General features: G+C 45.5%; 1 pseudogene; it reads right to left on the bottom strand.

Moving 5' to 3' along the window:
• Nucleotides 1–1,111: 1,111 nt before the first annotated feature.
• Nucleotides 1,112–2,843, bottom strand: LOC133911913 (pentatricopeptide repeat-containing protein At3g04760, chloroplastic-like; annotated as a pseudogene).
• Between the last annotated feature and the right edge of the window lie 7,168 nt (nucleotides 2,844–10,011).

Below are 10,011 nucleotides of genomic sequence, written 5' to 3'. Positions count from 1 at the left end.
AAAACAGGTTCAAATGAAAAACTTCAGTAATGGCCAAACTTGTTTTACATTGATTTCAGAAGTTGGTAAATTGATTGAGAAGAGACATTGCTGACCCACTACATTAAAAGATCCTTGAAGATCTCTGGCCATATAGGTCCATCGGCACACCCATTGTCCATTAGTACCAATTGGATTGTCACATGCCTCATTATCATCATTTTATTGCGCAAAAAGCTGACTCCACGCACCAAATAAAAATGGAGAAGACAAGGGGCAGTGTAAGAAGATAAGTAGGCATGGTGCCATCCTACTATGCCAATGCTCCACATAATGATATCCAAGATTGAAAGAGCCAATGCAGTTATATCCTAAATGCTCAAACAATCAAATATCTATCAAGATAATCACTATATCAGCAGCATTAAACATTTTTACCATTCTATATACCACATTGCCCCTATTAACTAATGACCATCGGATCTTAATTTTCCTTAAGAGATTTCTTTTGATGGCAGTGTAATACTGTAATATGCAATATACTTGACTGAAAAGCAATAAATAAATAGTTGAGGTAGTCACAAGCGCACTGTCCCTGCATATTACTATATTAGACATGCCCATATCATCATTCACCAATATAACACAGAGGCATGTTTGACCATTTTGGTTGACAAGGATACTGATTTACAGCATAATGTAAGTTTAGAGTTTAGAGGGGCAGTGGGAAACATATCAAATTTTCTACATGATAACTCATAAATGCAACCATGAGAAAACTAATCTCCAACAGTAACATGATTAAAATTTTCTTCCACCAAAAGCAAAAGAGTATAACACAAAATGATGATGGATTCAGCAACTGTATCATCCATAAGGAATAAAACCTTAACGAGAAGCCAAAGAGCATACCTTAATGTACACTTATCTTCTCTCTAAAACTTCAGAACTTGACAATATTTTTTGGACTCCTTGAATCCGTGTCACATAAAGTAGTCGCCTAGTCGGTGATAGCCACAAAGCAGTTCCTGCTCACCTGAAAAGCTAGCTAAAACTAACATTATCTAAAGAAGCTGATAAAGAATATCAAAAGGAGTACTTTGTAGCTATCGCCCAACTGACCTGGTGGGAGATGAGTAATTCAACGTAGCAATAGCCAACAAGTTGAATAGCTTTGGGGGGATTAGATGCCAAACCAGATTTTGCATGCTTACACTATTACATCACTAACTGACTTACGTAGTTTGCTGGAGAAAACTATTACTTGAGATTATCATATTATTCCTAGCATACTGTCAAGTATAAGAGAAACTTCATAGAATTTATCATGCTTACAGTACCCCTCCCAGCAAAAAGTCCTAAGCAATGAATTGAATATGCAAACATCTAGTACCAAGCCTCGAGAGCATGTTTTCTTTTCTTCTAACCGAAGAGAGCGTATTTTATTGAACAGGTAAAATACATCTCCCAAACTATTTGCCTTTATTAACCAATTATTCAGGCGAACAAGATGATCACAAACCAAACTATCTCTCGAAGATACAAGAAAAAAATTGATCGCTGCATCAAACTTTTGCTTCTTTACAAAAGCTGTCAATTAGCATAGCATTGGTAAATTTATCTGGAGAAACATTCCTGTTGATCATATCCATACAAGTTAGCTGAACGCCCGGCAGATCCCCAGCCATGCAGAATCCATGAATCAAAGTATTGAATGCCACAACATCATATTTAATTCCTTTGTTATCCATCAGGGTTTTCGCCAACCGGAGTTTCCCAGCTCTGCAGAGGCTCTGGATTGCAATAGTAAAACTAAACATATCTGGTCCAATTCCCTTCTTTACCAGATCAACCAACACCTTCAAGATCCTAGCAAAATCACCAATGTCACAGAACCTACTCATCAGAGTGTAATAGCAAAACACGTCGACATCCCAGTTCAATTCTTCACAGTATTCCAGCAAGCACACTGCTTCCGAAAACCTTGAGTCAGACACAAGCAATTAACTAGAATATTCGTCAGCTGTCTGCTAAACATAACATCAACTTGACGAAATGCTTCATCCAAGAAACCCATTCTGCGCAAGGCAGACATGTAAATATTATAGGTAACAGCATTGGGCGTCCACCCTTCCCCTCACTCTCCCCTAAGATTCTTTCCACCTTGCCGAATTCCCCTACACGACAAAGCCCCTCGATTAACACGCTGTATGAGATGACATCCGGCGGGCACCCGAATTGGACCATGGAATCAAATAACCTCTCTGCCTCGAGAAACTTGCCCTGCTGATAGTACCCGCGCAGGATCGCGGTGTAGGACCAGACGGTGGGGCGGATGCCGTTGTCTAGCATGAAGGTCAAAGATGCCCAAGGCCTCCTCCACCGCTGGGAGTCGCAAAGCATCGAAATGATGCAGTTGTAGGCGGCGGCATCGGGGGAGCAGCTCCGAATCAGGCGGGGAAATGCACGGGAGATGGCGAGGAGGTACACGGAGTGGAGCGAGGCAGCGCCGTGGGACTTGAGCAGCGCGGTGTAGGCAGAGACCGTGGGCGGGAGGCCGGAGACGAGGAGGGAGGCGAAGGCGGCGCGGGCGGTGAGGTAGCGACCGGAGGCAGTGAGGGTGGTGAAGAGCGGCGCGGTGGGCGGGAAGGGGAGGGAGCGGAAGAGCCGGAGGACCTCGTCGCGACGGCCGGCGCGGGAGTAGGCGGACATGAGGGCGTTGTAGGCTGCAGGGGTGGGGGCCGCGGGCACGGAGGCGGCGGGCAGCGAGGGGGAGGGGAGCGGGGAGGCCGAGAGGGAGGAGTAGAACTTGCGGACGTCAGGACGTGGGGGCAGCGGCGGGGGAGGGTGGGGCGGAAGGGCATAGGAGGCGGGGTAGGGAAACGCAGGAATTTTGCTGTGGGGTTTTGGGTCGTTTTGTGGGAAAATTGCAGTTTTCGTCTCGAACGGGGCACTTGGAACGTTGGGCCGGGCTGGCCACTCGAGTTTCGGCCTCCATCGACTCGAGATCCGCGTTACATTTTTGTCCTTTTTAGAACCGAACTTGAGGCCGATCTTGAGTCCTTGTTTGGAACGCGGAAATTGCACAGATCAAAGGATCCTACAGATTTCGAAGGGGTTACGGTTATTTTCCACAAAATTAGTATGCTCAAAGCAGAATCTAAGCTAACCGGCGCTAATAACATTTTCACGGGGCCAAGAATGAGCATAAAGGTAGGGCAAACATCTAATGCCCATATGCCTAGACCTTTAATGTTGGGATGCCCATATGCCTAGACCTTTATTGTTGGGTGACTACCACAAACTTCTTGTCTTATAGCAGCAGTGTGTTCGTCGGCGTCAAGGTTGGGTCGTTGTCGGTGTAGCCCCGCTTCTGGCTGCGCACCAAGGATCTTTTTTTTTTAGATTAAGGACTTCTTATCTCGAGATGAAATAGTTTTCCGGTGTCTGTAACTGGCATGATGCACGTAGCCAACGCCCCATGATCTTACAGCTGAAAAACGAGAGGATGAGAATCCTACGGCTATCAAGCACGTCCGCCTGTAGCCGCATTGTAGCATTCATTTTAGACCACGCTGCACCACATTCTAGCATTCTTTCTACTTACCTCCTTGATGTATTTATATTTAGGTGAAAATCTAAATGGTAGTATTTATATTTTCACACGATAACTTACCCTTCACTACCTCAAAACAAGTTATTACAGATAAATTTTAAACTATTACAGATGGTTATAGATTTCGTCTCTATAAAAATATCTGCGATATCAACCTTGTTACAGACGATTATAATTCCGTCTTTAGTAGAAATATACACAGCTGTATTTTCTAGAAAATCGTCTGGTGTAGTAAGGATCACAGACAGATTTTTTTAAAAAAAAATCCATCTATAAGTAATAAGAGTCACAGACAATTTTTTTAAAACCCGTCTATATAAAGTGTCACAGATGAAAACTGTTTTTTTTTTTACCCTTTTCCCCTTTAACCAATTTTGCTTCATATCTATCCTCATGATATGATATACAAACTTCATGATTCTTAAATTAAATAACATAACATGCATTATTTACATCACATATTGACATATTGTTTAGAATATTGATCACATATTATTTAAAATTTTAACACATGTATTTACATATCATAAAAGGTTAAAAACATCACACAGATGCACATTGTTTAAAACACATAAACCTATGTAGCTATACACAATCCCTAGTTATACATCATCGGCAAAGTCCACCCAGTCAAAATCGACGCCAAGCATCCGCACTGTAGAAGTAGGCATATGGACAATACATCCTGCCATCACCTAATAGCAGTGAATTGAGCCATTGTAGATCTACGACGGAAACAAGTCACTGCCCTCAGTTACACAGATCGAAGCAAACCCTAAGAAAATCACGATGGAAACCCTACAATAGTCACATCAGTACAGTGAAGGAGATTCGGTGCCTAAATCTCGCTCTTCTGACGCGAAAAAATCAATAGCAATGTGTGTAGAAGATGAACAATCGGATGACAATGAGTAGTATGAGGAAGATGAACATTCCTCGTTGCTTTATACTGAGAGTAGACGAACGGATTGTGTGTGGAAAGACAAAGAGCTATGAGAGACAAGCGGTTTGTGTATATAGGAAGTCAAACAAGTAGGGAAGACGAGCGGTTAAATTTAAAAGGGTTCCTGAGTCTTTAACTATAGACGAGTTTTAATAAAATTTAACTATGTCTATTGTACAGACATGAATAGATCTTATAAGAAATCGTTTATGATAATATCATAGACATATTTTTCTAAACGCTCTGTATGATAGTAACAGACGGATTTATAAAAATTGTATGTGGATTAAGGCACACCTAGATGACGATCTTATTACCGACAAATCTGTTTTAGCAATCTTATCGTATTTTATTAGTGATGAATCTTAAGAAATTATTTATAACGCTTTGGTCTGTTTTTATTGATTCACGGTAGTGCCTTGTTATATCCTCAAATTCCCGGAAACACCGGTACTAGCTATAGTCTCTTCCGTGCAAACGAAACGAGAGATGATTGGTTGCTGTTGGTCGACAGTGTGAGTACCAACATGGACGGATGCCAATTCATCAATCACGCTGCGGAATGACACGATCTATAGCTTTCTGACGACGTTGCATCCCCATCGCGACAGCTAAATGCCAACTGAAACTGTTGCTCGCGACCCGCGCACCAATGCCACAGCAGCCAGGCCTAGCGCCCATACCACTCACGCATGCATGCACGCCGTTGTTTCCTTCTCGCTCCCGGACATGGCCATGCGCTGCCATGGTCCACGGAATTTCCGCCCAACAGAGACGGAACGGACGGGGGCGAGCCCACGCTTACACGGTGCATGTGCTCACCGTGGCCCTCGCCAGTCGCCACTCTCCGGCCAATAGACAGACACGCCCCGCAGGAGCTCCTGTTGCGGCCGGCTTTGGAGCCTGTGTGAGCTCGCAACGAGCGGCACCAGCGCGTACGCGCACGGCGCTGCTAGGTCCACCGCCCATGCATGAACCCCCCCGGCACGCGCGCGAGTGCGAGCGAATAGTGAGTACAAGCCTCGGATCCAGCAACAGGCTGCAAACTAGCTAGGGTGGTGCCAGACCGCACGCCAGTGCCACTTGATCGCGGGTGTCGAGTCAAGATTGGTCGGCACCGATGGATCCCGCCCGGCCGTTGGAGAGCAGCCGCGCGCATGCAGACCGGCCGTACTGCGGCGCTGAGATACAGCTAGCTCGGCGGGCTTTTGCGGCAGAGGTGTGCGCACATCATGCACGTGCCAGCTTCGTCACATACATCATCGATCGAGATCGAGAGCCCACCTGGAGAGCCGTACGTACATCCATGTGTGCTGGTGGCCTGGTGCTAGCTAGCTAGCTGATGAATTATTATTGGCGATCGATCGACTTCCGTTCTGTGTGTAGGCATCCATCATTCCGTCCTCGACAAGCTCAATTAGCCGCCAGTGATCAATCCAGAAAAAGGAAGAAAAAAAGTAAACCTGTCGTGTCGATATGTCGATCGGCCCATCGAGTGTATGGATTTCCTGCAGCTGCGTGCACCAGATTGATTTCACAGTTACTGTGCAGGGCGCGAGACCGGGCCGGGTACGTATGTGGAACCCTGCTGAGTACTGCGTACGCATATTTGCCAGGTACACGTACGTATAGGTCCAGCTAGCTGTAGCACCATGGAGCTGTATCAATACGTACATACCTAGGCGGGCCTAGAATGAATGGTCACCACACGCGAATGTAAATTTGTAAACCCCACGCTGTTGCGAGCACTGTGTGCAGTACCGCGCGCCACTGTCCATTGCCGAAAGGCCGGTCCAGCAGACCAACACGTACGTACCTACCTACATACTAGCGAAGACAAACGCAGACACAGTAACTCGATCGATCACGTATATGTCTGCAATCATTCGTACCTCTGTTTGTGCGTGGCCCACGCTGTCCTCGTATAACGTACGTGTACACGCAGTCCAGCATGCATTATATATATATGCACGTCGATCCTTGCCTATATACTGCCTGCATGCACGCAGTCAGCTCGATTAAACAGTCTGTCACAACATACATGCCGCACGGTACCTAGCTAGCCTGCGCGCGCGCCCCCGGCCCGGCTAGGGCAGTGGCTGTCTTGTCTTTGGTCGCGCGAGCGCGCGGTGGTCCTGGTCCTGGCGTGTGAAGCCTCGAGATCTCTACCCCGACAAGGTCACAGGCCTATAACGCCGTGCCCATCGATGGATCGATCAATCGGCCGCAGCGCCAAAGCCTGTGACGGGGATCAATTCTCGATTGGACGTACACATTGATGGACGGGAGCCGGCCGGCCGGCAAGGGTCCCCATGCAACTGCGTGGAGATGCAGTGGGCGGTCTCGTCCCTTGCTTGCGTTTGCGTAGAGCACAGTTGCGGTGTCGCATGTAGTACGTACTACTAGGAACGAAAGCTACGTGCCCGGCTGCTCCTGCCCCGCCACGTCGATCGGGCTGCGACGCACATATAGAGTACGTCGGCTCTCGTGCATGCATGAACCGGCCGGCCGATGCGGCCCACGTTGTGCAAGTTGGAAGAGTAACATTTGGTAGTATGCATATTGATCAACCTAATGGTTTGAATTGTTAGGCATCGTTTCTTAAATGTACGGGCCTTCCTGAATTTCATTAGAGTGCCAGCATGGTCTTTACTGTGCTTGATTTTCATGCACTACTATAGAACAACACATCACTATCGGTTTCAAAATCCCCTCCACTGTCAGTTTTGTCAGCTTCGTAAACCAGCAGTGAAAGGGATTATTACTGTCAACTGAATGATTCGACCGACGGTGATTCCCTTGGTATCACTGCTGGCTGGTGGTTTCAGCTGGCAGTGATTCCCAAGGCATCAATATCGGCTGAAAGCTTCAGCCAATAGTGTTGTGCCTCCCCTCCTTCTACTCCGGCCCTGTCCTCACTCTCCTTGATCTCTTCGTCTCTCTCCCACTCAATACATGCATACAATGAGACATATGTAATGTAAATCAATAATAATGCATCTTCATTAATACATAATAATTCATGTCACACATATATACATAATAGTTCTCACAGGTCACCCCTCGAAAAGTCGGTCGAGTTAAGCCAGTCCAGTTTTCCTCTACCTCTCCCGCGATGAGGACCGCGTCTCCGCACGGACAGCTGGTGGCGTGTGTACGTGCGGGGACACGGGGATGGTGGTGGAGCGGAGGATCCGACCACTCCTGATCGACCGCATCATCACCTAAGCTCCAGGCTCACCGGCGTGTCAAAGACATTGAAGTCCGACTCCTTAACGCTAGTACGGTTTGAGCATTCGGCCTCCTCTGCAATGTATTGACGGGTCACCCTCTCGTCCTCCTCCTCTTGGGACGTTGCTTCTTGCTCCTCCACAGTGCATAACTGACGAGCCAGCCTCTCATCCTCCTCTTGGGCGCACTGACAGGCCACTACTTCTTGCTCCTCATTCGTATCATCATTGGAAGGCCATTCTATCGAAGAGTCATCCAACGGTACCAACTTCAAAATATACCTTCATTAATACATAGTAATTCATGTCCTATATTAATATATAGTAATTAATGTACTTCATTAAAATGGTGTCATTTGGCGATATATAAGCTGTCTAACCCTCTGGTAGACTTCCGCCTTATCGCATACTCTGTACTAGAAGGTACGGTGTAATCTGAAGGTTTGTCACTGGTCAATGGCATGATCGGTTCATGAAACGCGTTGTTTGGGTTGATAACATGTTCCATGAAGAATCCGGTGATATGTTCTTGAAGGGCATTTATTTCTATAGGTTGTAACTCTTTTGTGCATAGTTTGGAGCGTTTCGTTTGAAGAATCGAAAGAATTAGTCATTGAACACGTGTAGAAATTAAAAAATAAGGCATCAATATGTTATTTCATACCTCAATATAATTGAACTTGACAGCGTCTTCGTCCGGGTTGAATCCGTGCATGAAAGTTAGAACATAAAAAGTGTAGAGATTCTTGCCGGGTGGCTGCCTCATACACTTTAAGAGGAAATAATTCGTCAGTGGAATGAATTGAACCTGTTTATTCAAAAGAAAATGCAAGACATGAAAATTCTGTGCGTACCGGAAAGTCGGTTTTTACATTATACTCCTTCATGAATGGAAAGTGAATAAGACTCTTTTTATAGTATCTTGTGTAGGTCCTGTACGTGAATATAAATACCAATTAAACTTAGATGCAATCGTCAAGATGATGAAATGATCGAGTTTACCTGGTTAGCATGTTGATGAGGTTTTAGTAAGTCGTCTGAGCTCTCTTTTGTGAGTCCAAGATAGTGATCTTGCTCAAGTCTGGGTGGATGACAAGGAAGATCCAATGAAAGTTGCAGGAATATTGTGTCACCATAGCAAATTAGTACTAGAATCGAGTTGCCCATAAAATCAGAACGCCCTAGCGCAAGCACGTACTCATAGTTGTAGGGTAAGAGTACGAATTTCTTGTATTGGTGGTGAAGCAGACACTTCAATATGTAGTTCTCGGTGAAGTCTGGACTCTCTCTTACAAGCGTTTGGTTCACAAGTCCAGGATCGATGAATCCTACTTTATGATCAAATTGTTATCTACACGCGCGGATCTCCATTCTAGGAAATAGAGAAGTTAGCCATGTAATTTCAAGGTAAAACATTATATAACGTGATTTATATGCATAAGTCACTTATAGAGTCCATGCTCTGACTATAGTCACGTTGAGGGCATCTTCCTTATACAGTTCATACTAGTCCTTGAAATACACCCAGAAGGAGTCGTCCCCGTTGAGAAAATATTCATCTGTGTATCTTACGGGGAACGCCTGCAAACTCTCTGTTTCATCCAAGCAACGCATGCATGCACCATAGCTTTTGACAATCTTGGATTGTTACGAACAATATTACGTGTAGGGTGAAGTTCTCTTGTTTATATGCATCCTATACCCGCACACCATCATTCCACAGTATTACAAGACCTTCCATTAATGGTTTCAAGTAGACATCGATATCATTGCCAGGTTGCCTCAGCCCTGGTATCGACATTGGCATCATAATGCACTTCCGCTTCATACACAACTAAGAAGGAAGGTTGTAGATACATAGAGTCACATGCCAAGTGCTATGATTACTGCTCATATTGCCGAATGGATTCATCCCATCCGTACTCAACCCAAATCTTATATTGCTGACATCTTCTGCAAAGGACTTCTTATATTTCCTATCGATGTTTCTCCACTACGTAGAATCAGCGGGTGTCTCAGCGTTCCATCATCCTTGCGCTCATTAGCGTGCCATCGCATCAATTCCGCATGCCTTTTGTCCACGAATAAATGCTCCAAACGGGGGACTATAGGAAATACCACATCATCTTCACGGGACGCCTTTTCTTCTTTCCTTCACTATCGTCATCATCACCGTTACGCTTGTACCGTGCTGCACCACATATGAGACACGCTTGCAAGTCTGCATGCTCTCCGCGATACAA

Source organism: Phragmites australis, chromosome 3 (genome assembly GCF_958298935.1).
Source record: "Phragmites australis chromosome 3, lpPhrAust1.1, whole genome shotgun sequence".
NCBI lineage: Eukaryota > Viridiplantae > Streptophyta > Magnoliopsida > Poales > Poaceae > Phragmites > Phragmites australis.
The sequence above is the reverse complement of the archived record's forward strand: the minus strand, read 5'-3'. Positions and strand labels throughout refer to the sequence as shown.